The sequence below is a fragment of the Sminthopsis crassicaudata genome, chromosome 4, assembly GCF_048593235.1.
Source record: "Sminthopsis crassicaudata isolate SCR6 chromosome 4, ASM4859323v1, whole genome shotgun sequence".
NCBI lineage: Eukaryota > Metazoa > Chordata > Mammalia > Dasyuromorphia > Dasyuridae > Sminthopsis > Sminthopsis crassicaudata.
In genome coordinates this window covers 194,741,789-194,757,033 of record NC_133620.1, presented here as the reverse complement: position 1 = coordinate 194,757,033, position 15,245 = coordinate 194,741,789, and the positions used below count along the sequence as shown (strand labels likewise).

The 15,245-nt window shown below is 36.4% G+C and overlaps 1 long non-coding RNA gene across 1 annotated transcript in view; it reads right to left on the bottom strand.

Moving 5' to 3' along the window:
• LOC141541213 (uncharacterized) overlaps positions 1-10,774 on the bottom strand; it is a 50,824-nt gene extending 40,050 nt beyond the window's left edge. The window contains exon 1 of the long non-coding RNA XR_012481690.1: positions 10,649-10,774. This is a non-coding gene — a long non-coding RNA (uncharacterized LOC141541213). The remainder of the gene's footprint in view (positions 1-10,648) is intronic.
• Between the last annotated feature and the right edge of the window lie 4,471 nt (positions 10,775-15,245).

The window sequence follows — 15,245 nt, the reverse complement described above, 5'->3', positions numbered from 1 at the left end:
TCTCTTTATTTCCTAATACCAGGTATTCCATGTCTCATGTTATATAGACAGGCTTGGCTTATGGCTGCCCAAAAGCCATCCTATAACATTAAAGTCAGGCTTTTCTTCCCCACCTAATTTCATTCCCTTATACCTTCCCTTTTACCTTGTTCTATTTTCTCAAAGCTCTGCTCTCTAATAGGTAACAACTATTTAATCTGATAAATTAATTCTGCTAAGGTATTAGTAGGCACTTATTTAATATTTTCCTCAGAGAACCTCTGTGGACGTTATTGGGAGAACCTTTTGGGAATTATTTTGATGAAGGAAATATCAAGCCTATAATAGATAGGGAGATGGACGAAAGCTTATGATTAGTCTCTCCATTATATTAGTCAGAAGCATGTTTTATTTTCACCACACTATTAGGGGGACTGGGAAGTAAGATCATCAGACAGTAAGCAACTTACTACCTCCATTCAGAAGTGGAAATATTTTCCCTTGTACCCTCAAAAATTGAAATTTATTAGAAGATGAACACATCTGGTAGAATGAATCAGTTCCACACCTTCTCCTTCTATAGTGGCAGAGAATTGGAATTTGAGGGGATGTCCATCAACTGGCAAATGGATGAAGAAGACATGGTATAAGATGGTAATATAATATTATCGTGCTGTAAGAAACAATGAGAAGATAGATTTTTGAAAAACCTGGAAAGACTTATATGAACTGATACAAAGTAAAGTGAGAACCAGGAAAACATCAAACATCATAACAGCAATACTATATACAATGATCAACTGTGAATGTTTTAGCTGTTCTCAGCAACACAATGATTCAAGATAGACCAAAGGACTCATAATGAAAAGTGATATCTAGCTCTAGAGAAAGAATTGATAGAACCTGAATGTAAACCAAAGCATACTATTTGTTTCACTTTCTGTATTTTTTTCTCTGTTTTTCCCCTGTGGATCTGTGTCTTCTTTCACAACATGACTAATATGATAACACATTTTGCAGGATTGAACATGTATAGCTTATATCAAGTTGTTTATTGTCTCAGGAAGGGAGGAAGTAAGAAGGAGAGAAAATATGGAACTCAAAATTTTTTAAAACAAATGTTAAAAATTGTCTTTACATGTAAACTGGGGTAAAAATAAAATCATAATTTAAAAAGCCTCTCTCATTTATCTTCTGCAACCATATTGATAACTAGAGGCTGTACTGGGAATAAGCTATGCAGCTAACTATGTAAAGCAGATCTAGGCCATGTGTAGTGGAGTTTACCTGCCCATCCTTTTATTCCAAACAGGCTGTGAAGCTAATGGAGGAGACAGAGACCAATGCATAATTTATAAATGGGCAGGTTTATTTCTTTAACTTTTATCCCATCACTACTTCCAGGGAGATCTAATAGGTAAAGAAGAAATGAATTTTGTCTTGTTCCTTTGAGTTCCCTCTCTCCCTTAACCCCAACACCCATTTGTTTGAAATCAATCTCACTTCTTATAAGAATTTAATGATATATTTTTAAAAATATTTTTAAGAGGCTAAAGTTAGCCAAAAATCTGAAAAAGGGAGCGGGGTGGGGAAGAATTAAGAACTCTCATTGCCATTTTCTGGAGGAGTACAGGGGCAGTTAGGGCCTAGAACCTGACATGAATGATGGGCAGAATGTGAACTCTGTGGAATAACCATGAGACAGTGTATAAATGGACTCTGAGGATTTCATAGTTAATGTTTTACTTCCATTTAAGGCTCAGATATTCATTGTGTGAGCAATCATTTCTCTTTGAAGGAAACCTTTTTGAGCGTTTGCTTTTGGTTTCCAGGAAAACCTGTGGTTGTGATGCTCATGAACATGAGGATAATTCCAGACTGGACAGACTGGCTTTAGCCTGGATTGTGCTGGTTCATTCATTCAGTCAACCAAACAGCTATATAAAAGCAGCAGAGAGAAAATTAAGGAGAAATGAGTCCAGTGAAAAAGGATGGAAGTTAAAATGTAATAAGAAACTCATCCTATTTGCCTTATCCCCTCCACTCAAGAATTTTAGCAATAAGAGATTACATTTATATATTAATTTATAGTTTTCAACGTGTGATCACAGACATTACCTTGTAAAATGCTCTCAACAAAACCATGAGGAGGGTAGGGTGGATATTGTTGCCAGCATTTTGTAGAAGAGGAACTGAAAACTCAGAGAGGTTAAGGACTTGCCCAATGTCACACAACTAGGTATTAATGGAGCTAGAATAGAACTCTATGCTTTCTACTACATGATACTGTCACTTTCTTCTTGGTATTTTTACATTTTGATGTTTTTTTGCTTGTACATTATGATCATGTCTTAAATATACATTCCCCTGTCCTACCTAAAAAGCCATCTCTTGTAAACAAAGAAAAAGAAGTGTGAGGGGGAGCAGTTTGGCAAAAATAACGCAGATATCAATTAAGTTTGGTAGTCTTTGCAAGATTCTGTACTTATAATCTAACCCTTTTGCAAAGAAGCATAGAGGTTCATAGTCTCATCACTTCTTCAGGGACAATCTTGACCATTCTACTCATACAGTGCTCAGCTTTTGTTACTGTGACTGTTTTTTATCCATATATCATTTTATGATTATTGTGCAGATTATTTTCTTGGGACTACTTCACTTTGCATTTTTTTGATATGATCAGAATTGGAAGGAGATAGGGAAAGGAAGGAGAAAAGTATTTTTTTAAATTGCCATTATACACAAGACTGTGCTAAGTGCCTTACAGATATTATCTCATTTGAATTTCATAACAACTCTGGGAAGTGGGTGCTGTTATTGTTATTTTATTACCCCTATTTTACAGCTGAGGCAGACAGGTTAAGTTATTTGCCCAGAATCATGCAGCTAATAAGTGTCTGGGGTCAGATTTGAAGACTTGACCCAGCACACTATTATTTTACCAGCCACTTCTACGAAACCTTAGAGGACATCAAGTCCAAGTCCGTTCATTTTGTACATTAGCAACTTCAGACTTGTGAAGTTGAGGAACATGTTTAGTATTACCCAGCTAGCATCAGGAGAAGGCTTCAAATTCTGTTCTTCCTGACTCTACATCAAGTGTACTTTTCACTTTACCAGGTAGCCTTTCCATAGTTCTATGAATTCTTCATATTCTTACCAACCAGTACTACTCCATTATATTCAGATATTTGTGTGTGTGTGTTCCAACATTTTGCCCCTATTTTTCCCCATAATGGGAGTGTATCAAATTTTTGTAGTCTGTGATTCAATAATGAGTTAAGAAATAACCCTTTAATTCTTATTTATGTTAATGGTTTTAGTATTTTACTTTTCCCCAATTACATGTAAAAACAATTTTAACATTTGTTTTTAAATTTTGAGTTCCTCACTTCCAGTTGATCAATGATGGACAGAAATAACTACACCCAGAGAAGGAACACTGGGAAGTGAATGTAAATTGTTAGCACTACTGTCTATCTACCCAGGTTACTTATACCTTCGGAATCTAATACTTAATGTGCAACAAGAAAATGGTATTTACACACATATATTGTATCTAGGTTATATTGTAACACATGTAAAATGTATGGGATTGCCTGTCATCGGGGGGAGGGAGTGGAGGGAGGGAGGGGATAATTTGGAAAAATGAATAAAATTTTAAAAAAAATTAAATTTTGAGTTCCTTTTCAGCAATACAGTGATACAAGACAATTCCAATAGATTTAGAATGAAAAATGCCATCCACATTCAGAAATAACTATGAAGCATCCAATTTTCACCTTTTTGCTTTGTTTTGCTTTGTTTTTATGGCTTTCCCCTTTTGTTCTGATTTTTCTTTCCCAATATGATTACTACAGAAAAATGTTAAAAATGCTTGTATATGTATAACATATATCAGATTATTTGCTGTCATGGGGAGGAAGGAGGGAAAGGAAGAAGGAAGAAAAAAAATGGAACTCAAAATCTTACCAAAATGAATGTTGAAAACTGTCTTTACAATTGGGATTGCAAAAATAAAATATTATTAAAATGAAAAAATTGAGTGTCGTATTCTTTCTTTCCCTTCCCACCTATCTCATTGAGAAGGCTAGCAATTTGATATAAAATATACATGTGTAGTCATACAAAACAAATTTTCATATTAGTTGTGTTATAAAAGAAAACATATACTATATAAAATAATCACAAGAAAAATTAAGTTTAAAAATATGTTTCAATTTGTATTCAGACTCCATCATTTTTTTCTGCGGATAGATGGCATTTTTCTTCATAAATTCTGCATATTTGTCTTGGATCATTGTACTGCTGAGCATAGCTAAAGCATTCACAATTGACTGTCTTACAATAGTACTATTACTGTGTGATACTGTTCATTTTGCCTCATTACATGTAAGTGTTTCCTGGTTTTATTGAAAGTATTTGGTTCATCATCTCTTATAGTGTAAAAGTATTCCATCATAATCATATACTATAGTGATACACTTTAATTCTTGGTTCCTCATCTGGCTACTTTCCTTATTCCAACAAATGCTGTTCTCCAACAGCCTTTTCCTCTTCCTCCTTCCCTTTGTGATCAGATATCAGAGTGAAGATCAAGAACATCCTCTAAACTGAAATCCATTGGCTATAAGGTCTGAGCGAAACGTGAGGAAAGAAGAATATTGTATTTCCAAACATGTAGATATAGATATATTGGAGCTATTTAATATAGGCACTCCAAGTTTCCTGAACCTCCTCATCTCAACTATCAGAAAGAACCTTACAAATCATGTAATTCATCTTTCTTATTTTACAGATGAAGGAATGTAAGGGAAGACAGTCAAAAAGACTTGGTTGCATAATCAATAACCATTAAAAGCTAGCACAAATGCAGATCTGTGTTAACAGCAGAGTTCCTTGGAATTAGTTTATTCTCATACCAAAAACTTTAGATATCTCAGTAGATATCTCTCAGAAGACTCTATGAACAAACTCTTTGCAAGTGCTATATGACCTACAGACACTCTTTCTTCCAGTCTCTATGCTTTTCCAATTCCCAAATAGTTATCTACTATAGTTGAGACACCTTTGCCAGGGGATATGTGATACTTGCCTTTATATAGCCCTTAGGCCACAGACAGCTATTACTGAAAATTTATGCTACTCCACTACAGAATTTCCTAGGAAGCTCACAATTTAATCTATTATCAAAATATCCCTTTAAGACTGAGCTATACACTAATTGTTTTGCTCTCCCTTCAATAAAGAAACATAAAAGATATCAACACATGCAAGTATCATAAGAGATTGGTCAGTAAAGGCCCAGTCCTTTCAGCATCTTCAGATTTGTCTTACCTAATGAATTATACAGAGGATGTCTTCTTCTTACTTCCAAACCAATATATAGAATTTCAGAAGTGAGTTTCAGCAGAGGTGTCATGATAAATACTAGGTGATGATGAAAAGTCTTTTGGAGATAGAAGGATGGATGACTAAGGAGAGATTGAGCTATAATTGAGTATTCATTAAAACAAAAATTTGATAAGGTGGTTTGATAAAGAATACTGTGAATGCTGGGTACAGAAGTAGTATCTGTCTTATCTCCCAATCTGAATTATCACATATCCATGAACACATGTGATTATTTTTTCCTTATCCTATATAATGGATATCAGATAGAATTGACCTTATGAGTTTCAAAAGGTTAGAAGAGACAATTCTTCAGCAAACTGAATCAGTAGAATAAATCACCAAAACTAGTAACTACCACCAGCAGCAGCAGCAGCAGCAGCAGCAGCTGAGTTTAGTGAAAACCAGCACAGCAGCTGAGTAACATATTTGACCTACCCTAGCATATAATGAGTCACAAGCTGAGTCACCATACCCAGCAAGGAGCCAGTTCAGTTGAACAAGGGAGCAATTTGTCTAATGCTGATCCAAAACACCAAAACAAATTTAGTAGAGACTTCTTGAAGAAATAAAAATTCCCTCAAGGCTCAGGAGGCTCATGGTATCCTTTCACCCCTTGGGTTCTTTATATATATATATATATATATATATATATATATATATATATATATATATATCTTATTTTAAGTTTGAGATCACTTTGCCAAGGGACTGCTAGGGGAAGAGTATGCCCCCAATTAGGGTTTTGGGGGGACAATTTTATATTTTTACTATACCTTTTTAGTAAACATCCCTATGTGAAAGATAATTAATGTCAACTGATTGGTTGATATTGATTGGCACACTGGGTGGGAACCTATAAGTCAGAGAACTCAGCCCCCCAGGATTATTCCTAGATTCCTGAGAGGAAATGTAGTCAGTCATGCAGATATGAATATATTTGGAGGTATCAATATAGGCACTCCAGGTTTCCTGAGCCTCCTCATCTCAACTACCAGGGACTATAGAGAGGACCTTAGAGATCACTCTAAGAATCCAACTATATTGTTTATAAAACCCTCAAACTCCAGACCCCTGGGAATTATGCCAAGTAAGGGGTTTGGAAGAATGAGCACAGAGTGAGTTGTGTATAGTAGAGTGGTCTGGTATTTGACATTCAACAGGATGTCAGGAACCATGGAACCTCACCTCTTCTTAAGACAGGGAGGACATTTACTGGGTCATATGAAAGGCAGAAAATAAATTGCAATACAAATTTATGTTAAGATTTAGGAGTAGTATTATATAGGCTATGAGTTTATTTCTGTCCAGGTGATTAAATTCAATATCATCCATCCATCAATTCAAGTGTTCCTAATCGATGGGATTTTTTTCCCAAAGAGATCATTGCAAATATTTACCAGGCTCATTTCAGTGATTGGTGCACTCTGATTGTTGCCTTCATGTCTCGTCTAAAAGACACTTTTGATATCTTTTGCCTAAATTAAATAGATGAGGCTTTGTGTCCCTTTCTCTTGTCACACCAAGCAGACAAGAATCAAGAAGTAAATGGACAAGAAGTAAATTGTTTGGTTCAACTTCCATTCACATCATCCTATTTATCTGTCATTATTCAGCCTGGATAAATTGCCCACAGAACTCATTGTGAAAAGACAATCCTAATCACACTATAAGCAATTTCCCATCTTTCTAATCCAAAGAGAAAATTCCCAGGTCCTGTGTGATTTGTTCTTCTCTCTTGAAAAAAAGAAAAACAATTCATAAGACAATAAAACGTGCACAGTCATTATTAGTATGGTCTCCCTATGTTCTCCATAGAGGACATTTTGTCTAGGGGACACAAAATGTTTTCTTTGATTAAGTGGAAACTGGTCACTCTGAAAAAGTAATTTGAAACAAAAAATTGCTTAAGAAATGGAGCTCAAAGGAAATCAAAAGAAAACACGACTAACAACCATGGCTGTTTGGTGCCTCACAGTATAAAGTGGGGTTCCAAACTTCTGGGGAGAATGATTTATTTTTCCAGGGCCTTTTGATAGAATGGGGAACTGAAAACCAAAGTCATGGTTGCATGGCAAGCAGCAGAACCAGGATTCAAAATCAGGTGCTCTGGCTTAAAATCTTGAGCTTTTGAATCTACCTGACAAAGTACTGAGATCTATTGCTTGGAGACCCATAGTAGTCATGGTCAATATCAATAATGAGATAAAAGTTAAATCAATTTGCTCTTCACTGAAAATATTACCATTAATGGTAACATAAAACTTGGATGAATGAATGTTAAAATGAACAGGCCAAAGACTGGATGAAAGATAGTAATACTGTGACAAAGTGCCTGAAGGCTCCATTGGGTGCTTATTTTCAAACTGGTGTGCCCATTCCAAGCTTCTGGGTAATGCATGAAAGAGGATAAATATGACAAATTAGGACAAAAGGTAGAAAAGAAGCCTAAAGAGAGGAACCTTCCTGCCATGGTGCTTCATGATACCAAGGAAGGTATCCTTTTGCATCCTTGTTCTCTATGTCCCTGGCACTAGTGCCATATTGTCAATTCTTTGGACCTTGTCTTTCTATCTAGTCCCAACAGGCTATGAAAAGCACACTGAGATATTCTAAGTGATTGAAGATCAGGAAGATCAGAGGAATTCTGAAACAGCCTTTGATTTAAACCAAATAAACCAAGAAAGACATTAAAAGAGATTGCAGGTGAGAGTTGAGGGGAGGGTTAACAGGTATTAAAAATTGAAGCTGAGGAGACTTCCATTAATAAAGATTATATGCTGGCCAAGACTGTCCAGGCTCTATGAGAGGAGCAAAATAATATCCCCAGAATAGATGACATGTATGTTCTTGCCATTTGCATTCCCCATATATGTAAATTTTCTAGCAGTAAGAAAAAGTATGACCCCAAAAGAGCATTAGATATAATGTGCTTATTCTGTACCTTTGGATAAATAAATTAACCTCTGTAGGTTAATTTCCATATCTGTAAAATAAGGGGATTGTCTCTTCCTGACATAAATCTATAATCCCATGATTCTTTCCGTGGTACCTGCCTGATAGCCTTGTTAGAAGAGTAAAATGAGGAAACATATATAAATTGTTTTGTCAACCTTAAAAACCTATACAAATGTCAATTATTTTTACTACTAATCTTATTATCGAAAGATGGGGTTTAGAAGAGGTTTCTGGCAGCCCTGACCATAGCTGAACTTCTTTTTAGCTGTTAATTGAATTTTCCATATATTTCTAGAATTAGGTTATCAACCATTATAAACTGAGAGAAGAAAGAACCAAGAAAACAATTGAGAAATAGTTGTCTCTATCATAACTACATAAAAACATTTTAACAGGAAACAATGAATAGAACAATTCCCCTTGAAAACAGCTTGGAGGAACTTATTCATATTCTATGCCTGTAAACTCAGGGTTCTCTCCACTATTTCTAGGACACTTAGGAATAGGACTCTTGGGAAAATCCTTTGGAAATTCCTACTATTTATGAACATCAAGGTTGCCAACAAAGCCAGAAGAAAAATCATTGAACTTTTGAGTTGGAAGGGCCTTTCAGAGATGGAAAGGTTTTGTTTGGACTATGTTAAGAGAAGCACACATTTGCAGAAATATATAAGCCATAGTTCTACTGTACACTGCCCTGATCAAAGTGTGGAATAAAGAATTTGTAGTGCCACATTTTAAGAAAGACATCAGTCAGCTCAAAGTTGTCCAGAGGAAAGCAACTATTATTTGTCATGTACCGTGATATGCAAGGGGATATGAATGAATGTAAGCAAAAACCCTCCCAAATAAACCTCCGTTCCCAAGAAAGCTTATGTTCTAATGTTCTAATGGGGAAAGACAACACAAAAAAGGAAATTGAAAAGAGTAGGGCTCAGCAAAAGAAGGTACCTGGTGCTGTGCGTGGTGCTGAAGTCCAGAAAGTCAGAAACACAACTGTGTTGAGAATGAAAATCGGCTGACTTGGGACTTGCCTTGAGTTACATGAAGATTGGATGAGGGAACTGGAGTTGGGACAGAGAACTCTAGAAGTCATGGTAGAGGCAGAAAGATAATAGCTGTCAAGAATTTTTTTTTTAAATTGTCATGGGATGAGGGATTAAATGTATTTATTTGGACCCAGAGGATATAAACAAGACCAAGTGCATCAGTGTTCCAAAGAGGTCAATTCAGACTTGATGTAAGGAAAAATAAGTAGTGATAAATTGTAAAGGGAATGTGCTGTTTTGATAGGTAGTTGTGTCCTTCTAATCTTAAAGCAGAATCTGAATAAGTTGGATACCCTTTAAGTAGCTTTAGGGTAGAAATTCTTTTCAGGCATAGATCACATAAGATGACTCTCAAAGGTTTTCCTAACTCTAAGACTGATTCTGTACAATAATTTGTTCTAACCCCTTCAATCTGTACCTGAGATAAGACCCAGAAAAATTCAATAATTTGCCCCAAGTCACCAGCTAGCTATACATTGACAAAGCCAGAATAAAAACCTGGGTCTCCAACCTCCAAAACAGCACTTTTACTACTATACTTCTCCATTGCTGGATTTCACAAAGTGCAGCATTTCCTCTTAGTTAAATGGTTCATTACTGTAACATTCAGCATCTCCTCTCTAAAAGAAAAAAAAAATTAGCTGAACCATCATCTGTTCTTAGGATTGAACTTCATTAAATGACATTCCCCAACTATTGCTGCTGTTGGAATGGAGCCTGAGGAGATCTGGGTTCATTCAAATCAACAATCACTCTTTTTCCTTTCTTCCTTTCTTCCCAAGACAAACCCAAAGAAGAGAATCAGGAGGAAAGTTTAGAATTGAGTTCATTTATGAATTAAAAACCCATTCTCTTCCAGAGAAAAATACACTGTGAGGAGGCTCCTTTCTCAAATGAGAATAATAAATCAAGGGCAAAACTAAGCATGACCTAACTCCTCAATCCCACACTGTAACCATTAGGTCAACCTAACATAGAGTGCCCACAGCTCTCCCTGCTTCCCAACTCCTACCTGGAATGAGAAATAGCTTACCCCAGGTAATAGACAAGTACAAACTGTTGCTTGCTGCTTTTGTCTCTTAATGAAAGGGAGACCAATAATGGAAAATTCCGGAAACCTAGCAAATAAAGTAATTAGCCTCCTTGCCTCCAGTATTGCCCTTCTCCAATCCATTTTCCACCCACATATCTATCAAAGAAATAATCTGGAAAAATAACAAGCCAAAAAAATGTCATACTCTTGTTCAGAAGGTTCAGTGAGTCTCTCTTACCTCTGGGATATAATAAGAACTCCCCTGTATGTCTTCTTTGTTTTTGAAAGCACTCAGGGTTAAGTGTGCACACAGAGTCCCAGGATTATACCGAATGTAAGTGCTGAATTCAGATTTAAATTTAAGTTCTCCTGATGATGTGGATTATGCACCAAAATGATGTGGGTGGTGTAGACATCAGATGATCTTAAGCATCAAAAGTTGGGATTCAGTCATGTGAAGCATTAACAATGGCCATTCTCTTTGGCAAAAGGTGGATTTATTTAGGAATGAGGTTATAGACAAAATGAAGGGATACAATAGAAACCAGAATGGAAAATATGAAATAGAGTGGAAGAGCTTATGAAAAACAAGTACCTCAATGGAATTCCCAATTATCCAGTAGAAAGAGAACATCCCATGAAATGGGGCATGCTTTTAGCTGGCAGGTTAAATACTGAAAAGGATTTAGCACCTTAAAAGACTTAGCTGTAAGCAGGAGAAGTGGGGTTACATAGAGATGTTAGGGAAGGCACATGGCATGGGGAAAGAAAAGGAGAAAGACACCAGGAGGCAGAGTGCCATGGTGGTGGACTTACACAAAGAAGGGCAGCAGCCATAGGATAGCCTATAAGTAGATTTTACAAAGAAAATTTAACCTTAGGGACATGACTGGGATTTCTACAGGGCATTCCAAGGTGAGACTTCTTGAGACCTCCTACAGAGGATGTGTCTCAGGGATTCGACATAATTTGACTTTCAGACTGAGCTACCTCCCCAGAGGCTTCTTCTTGCTTGCCTCAGGGAACAATTTTTAAGTTTCTTTCTATCCAACATACCATTCAGGATCTCAATCACTGACTTCAAAGCTGGTGATTTATCCCTTGCACCACCTCTTTATCCCCTCTTCCTCCATGGCTTTGATGCTAAATTATTTTTCCAAAATGATTTTGCACCTCACTTCACTCCTTACACATTCCATATTGAAGTCATGCTTACTTACTGGCTTCTTCTACTAAACAACATTCCTTCCAGTTCCTGTATCTTTGCATGGGCTGTCCCCAGCCTAGAACCATCTCCCTCCTCACTTTCTCTCAAGCTCTTTTTAAAGCTCAACTCAGATACCATGCCATAAGACAGGTTTTTCCTTATACACTCATTGTTAGTGCTCCTCAATCTCTTAAAATCTTTCATTCTTTTTTGGATATGTTACATAGTTAAATAAATACACATTTCTTTATGAATCATGTTGGGAAAGAAAAATCAGAACAAAAGAGAAAAAACACAAAAGAGAAAAGAAATAGGATAAAAAAGTTAACATAGTATGTGTTGATTTACATTCAATCTCCAGAGTTCTCTTTCTGGATGCAGTTGGAGCTTTTTAAGCAGAGTTTATTGGGATTATCTTGAATCACTGAATCACTGAGAAGAACCAAGTCTTTCATAGTTGATCATTGCACAATCTTGCTGTTACTGTGTACAATGTATTTTTCTGGTTCTGCTTGTTCTACTCAGTATCAGTTAGTGTAAATCTTTCCAGACCTTTCTAAAATCAGTTTGTTCATCATTTTTTATAGAATAAAAATATCCCATTCTCATATATTCATAACTTATTCAGTCATTCCCCAGTTGATGGGCATCTATTCATTTTCCAATTCTTTGCCACCACAAAAAGTCAGCTCTCTCTTCTTGCCTATAATACAGCATCATGGGAAAGATTATTTTTAATAATAATAAAAGCCTATTATTTCCAACCCCCTCATTTTACACAGGAGGAAAGTGAGGCATAGAGAATTTAAGTGATTTGCCTAGTCTTATGCAAAATTTTAAACTGAATCTCCCTAATTTCAAATTCAGTACTTTATCTACTACTCCACTTTACTTCTATACTTGTATCTCAAGTAAGGGTTCAGTTCATTCTGGAATAATAATTCAATTTTCATTCAGCCTGGCCCAATTCATTCCTGACCTGTTTCCTAAAGGGATGACTAGTTACCTAGTGTTCACTTAGGGGGTTACTTACTTAAGGTGAATCTTTTAATCATCCTATCCCACTTAGCCTTTATCCCAATACTTTTCTTAGATGAGACCACAAGACTAGTGAGATATGTATAAATAAAATTGGGACATTTTTGGCATTCAAGTAGGGACTACAGGAAGTTTATTCAGATGGTTTGAGGAAGTTGGTTATGCCTTAGAAGGCTTGTATAAAATCAGTAACCTAGTTTGGAACTGAAGATTCAGTTATCTGGAAGCTTAGTAGTGGAAGCCTCCAATTAAATATCTGAGAAAGAATCATGGGGGAAGGAAGGAAGCAAGGAAGGAGAGAGGAAGAAAATTCCTCAGTCCTCTCCCCTTTTCTCCTTGATCAGAAGAGGCCCTTCTGAACTTCAGAGGAACATATTCGGACTTTTAAACAGCACCTCATCAATGTCCTAAAATAATAGCTGCTGAAAAAAGTGACTGTACCGGGAGCTGAGTTTGGACTGGAAATAATGAGTAAAGGCAGATTCAAGGCCCTGTGAGTAATTCAACCATACTTGAGGGGAACTTCATGAGTTTCCCCACAAAGGGGAAAAAGACTTCTAGTAGTTAGGACTTCTAACAAAACTCTTTTGTCATACGTGTGCTAATGATGTGGATGATATATACACCAAATGATATTAGCACCAAAAATTTGGCGTTGGTCATGTGAAGAATTCACAATGGCCATTCATATTGGCAAAAAGGTGGATTCATTTAAGGAAAAATTTACTGACAAAATTAAGTGATATAATAGAAACCAGGAATGGTAAATATGAAATAGAGTGGGAGAGAATATGAAAGACAAGTTGGTGATACATGTCCTCTGTTGGCAGGCTAAATCCTGAAAGGGACTTTGTACCCTAAAAGAGCTAGTTAGCTATAAGGAAGAAAAGTGGGATTGAGAAGCATAATGAAGTTAAGAGAGATATTACGTGGCATGGGGGAAGGATAAGGGGAAAGATACCATGAGGCAGAGTGTCCTGGCAGACTGACTCAAAGAAAGGCAGCAGTCACAGGATGGCCCACAAGTAGATTTTATAGGGAAAATTTAACCTCAGGGACATGTCTAGGATTTCTGACAGGGTATGGCAAGGCAAAACTACTTGAGACCCCTACAGAGGGTAGGACTCATGGGTTTGACAGAACTTAGATTTCAGACTGGACCACCTCCCCAGAGGGTGGGTCCATGAAGGTAAACTCATCTCTCTCAGTGCTTTCTCCCTTCTTGTCTCAGGACAACGCACCATTAAGGACTGCATCATTAAGGCTGAGTCTTTTTTCCTTTATACTTTGTATTTCTTTGTGGAGAATGTGGAGACTTTTGAAGGATTATGTTTCATACAAACTCTGCCATAGAAGATACGTCTTTCTAAAAGCTACTTGGGTCTGGCTCACTAATTTATAGTAACTGATTATCAGTTGGAGTATGCTGCTGAACATCCATAATGAGTTGTTCTCCAGGAGAGACTCAGGCCAGATCTCCTTATTCTATATCAGAGATTCTTAACTTTTCCTATTCTTGACTCATTTTTGCCCAAGAAATTTTTACATGACCTCGGGTATATAGGCATATGAAATAGACATAGAAATTAAACATTTAAATCATAATTTTGTTATTTCCGAATTCAGTTATAAAACCCCACATGGGGTCTTGACACACAGTTTAAGACTCTGGGCTCAAGCCTACAATTCCCAGAAGAAAACTTGTCTCTGGGGGTGGACACATGAGTCATCATTTGGTTTTTAGCATTTGCCTTTCTGGGATATGATCCTCCCTAAAGATTATTTACAAAGATATGATAAAAAAAATCATAAGATTTTGGAGTTAGAGATCATTTAATCTAGTCTCTCACATTGTACAAAGGAAAAAAAAAACAGACTCATTAAGCAACTTGACTAATGTTGTACACATAGTAATAAAATTGGAGTTCAAATCCAGATATTGTGACTCAAAAGCTTGCATCTTTTTTTCACTATAATTGTCATACTGATTGCTTCTAGTTCTTCTCTGTAGGTCATTCCCCACATTTTCCTGTTTTTTTTAGTGTTTTTCTCTGAATTTCATCTACATTATCTTTAAAAACAACAACCAACACACAGACATTCCAGATGTAACATGCTTTGTTTCATACTGTTATTGTATCTTTCAACAAGATTATTGTATCAACAACAACATACTTCAGCTGAAATGAGGAAACATTGTCACCCCTAGAGCAGGCTATGTGATTTTTATGGAAATAAGCCAAGAAGGAGTTATATCAAGTTAGCTGACTTTCTCAGTCCTTTGATTGGAAACTGTAGACACTTCCATCATCGTGGACATGTTTTTGTAGAGCAAACTAAGGTAGGGCACTATAACTGAGTAAAAAGAAATTATGGAGATGGAAAAGAAAAGAGAGAATGGAGTGAGAGGTGTAGGCCCAGAGGCAAGATGAAATTACTGTATAAAGGAAAAAAAACAACAACAACAACAAGCAGCCAATGCTGATGATGAAATAGACAAAAGTCTAGAAGAAGGGATCAGGGAAGAATTGTTGTCATAAAAAATATTAATGGCAAGAACTCAAATAACCTTTCCAACGCATGGGGTTCA